This window comes from Montipora capricornis, chromosome 6 (assembly GCF_036669925.1).
Source record: "Montipora capricornis isolate CH-2021 chromosome 6, ASM3666992v2, whole genome shotgun sequence".
Classification (NCBI taxonomy): Eukaryota; Metazoa; Cnidaria; class Anthozoa; order Scleractinia; family Acroporidae; genus Montipora; species Montipora capricornis.
The window spans coordinates 56,308,882-56,311,381 of NC_090888.1; the positions used below are offsets into that span (position 1 = coordinate 56,308,882).

General features: G+C 41.2%; 1 pseudogene; it reads left to right on the forward strand.

The window, feature by feature from the left end:
• The first annotated feature begins 2,336 nt into the window (after positions 1–2,336).
• LOC138052563 (DNA polymerase lambda pseudogene) overlaps positions 2,337–2,500 on the forward strand; it is a 1,874-nt pseudogene continuing 1,710 nt past the window's right edge.

The following is a 2,500-nucleotide window of genomic DNA, read 5'->3' on the forward strand; positions in this document are numbered from 1 at the left end:
TTTGTGCCTAAGTGCATGTTGTTTTACGGCAACCCATCGCTTCGGAAGTTCAGATCGTTTCGCTATATAGGTACTTGGCTGGAGTCGCAGCTGTTCACTGAAAAGGAACTGTCAAATGAATCTTTAAATTAATTTTTATGTACCCAGCTTCTTGCAGTCAAATTCGAATTATCTGCGGCTTTTTTCAACCCAATAGGAATCGAAAAAGTAATATACCTTATCCCGAAGTTAATAGTGGAAATTTTACCACTCCCAGTCGACGCCTTACAGGAAGATGGAGGTGGAGCAAACATCTCCAAAGGCCTGTCCTCCGCCAAGTCCTCCGCCCCCACAGACTCGCCTTTATCGGAGTTATCAGCGGTTTTGCCACATGAACGAGGCTAAGGGCTGGCTAAGGGGTCATTTTGTAACTTTAACTTTATTCATTTATATTGCGCAAGTATCAACTTAAAGTTTTTAAATGCGCAGCCGACCATTAAGCCCGTTTTGCATGTAGTTTTAAACAAAAGAAAATGTGCCTGCAGGCTCAACTCCAATAAGGACTATTGTAGCCTTACGTATACTCATCCTTTGAAATGGAAAATGTACTGCAAAGGTTGGTCAAGACAACGTGAAGATAGGCGTTGTTACAATATTTCGGCTGGCCAACACCAGCCTTCTTCAGGTTTATTGAATGGATAAATGCTTGTTACAAGATCTTTATATTTACCGGAAATGACATAAAAAGGCTTCGTGATGTGTAAAATTAATAAAAACGGAAATGCATAAAAAGAAGGAAAGAGAATAATACATGATAACAAGATAAAAGAAACAAAATAAAATTAAAAGGTAGCTAAACTAAATTACATTTCATCTCTTCTGTTAAGGCCTGCAGGCTCCAGTGTTTTTCCTCTGTGTATGAGGAATGCCTCACGAGCCTTTCTGATGGAGTCACGGCTAGTGTGCAGTCGTTCGAGCGGTATGAGGATCATGTGATCCTCCGCGTGACTACTGGTCAGGAAGTGTCCTGAAACCGCAGTGGGGGTATAACTACAAAAGGGGTTTATAATAGGTCGCCTATGTTCATTAAAGCGGTCTTTAAGACGACGTTTGGTCTCTCCGATGTACTGAAGATTACATTTAGTGCACTGAATCATATAAATTACATTAGGGGTTTCACAAGTAATATGTGATTTGATTTTAAAGGTTTGTCCAGTACTATAAAAAGTATATCGATTACGGCCATCCTCAATAAAAGGACAGGCGGTGCAACTAGTTTTATTGCACCGAAACGAGCCGGATGGAGATCCAGATTGGTCGGTGTCAGTAGGTTCCGGCAATTTGGCTCTAACTAGAATATCACTAATGTTTTTACAACGCCGGTAGGCTACTAAAGGGAGATTAGTAAAAACATTTTTACAGCGACCAGATGAATAAAGCACGTTAGAGTGTTTGTGGATTATACGGCATATGTTAGGTAAAGCGGGGTTATATGTAATGACGAACAGAACAGTATCTGTCTGTTGTTTAGGTTTGGTTTTAAGAGCGTCGTTCCGGGAAATGTCTGGAGGAGGGGTGGATACGGTTACACGTAGTTTGGCACGGTGACGTTTCCCCTGGTTTATTCCCCGCATAAAGATAACTCAACGACTCAGACAACTGGCATGCAGATTCAGACGTGAACAAACCTCATGGAAAAAAACATGTGGAAAAATCGCGCATCTTCTGAATTATTATATAAAAGCAATAGACCACAAATGTCTATGGTTTATAAGCTGATAAACCACGCAGGATGTTGGTAGAACACGCGAACTGATTCGTAAATCACTCGCCTGCGGCTCGTGATTTACGAATTCTTCGAGTGTTCTTCCAACATTCCAAGTGGTTTATCAGCTTATAAACCATAGAAACTTGTGGTCTATTGCTTTTATATAATAATTCAGAAGATGCGCGATTTTTCCATGAGTTTACTGGCATAATAAAACATAGCTGATTGACCAATCAGAGTGCGCGCATTGATTTGGTTATTATATAAAAAAGATAAAAGACAAAAATTTAACTAAAATTATCCCTAGCTAAACAAACCTAAAATACTGTTAACTGCATAATAAAAGCTGCTTTACAAGGATGCCGTGTTAAAACTCATTCAAAACTGTGGTGACGTAGATTCTTGAAACCCTTACCCGATTTCAGACGAAAACGACCAAAAAACCACACCCTTTGGTGGCAAACTTCTCCTCGCACCCTCCCCCTTCACTTTCTCTTTCACTTTGGTCCAGGTTTCCGCGCGGCCATGACATTCAACTTCCCGGCATACTCCCCGGCAGACAGAAGCGTCTAAACGCTGGGTAGGTGGACAAGTATATCAGGTACTCGCGTCATGTCAAGGAAGCGAAGAAGTAGTGAAGGACGGAATGACAACCCAAATAAAGCAGTGAGGCTTAGTCCAGATCTATCAGGGATAGCAGCTGTAATAGTTGAAGTTAGTCTTGGCAAAACCCGGGCGGCGATTTTGGCCAGT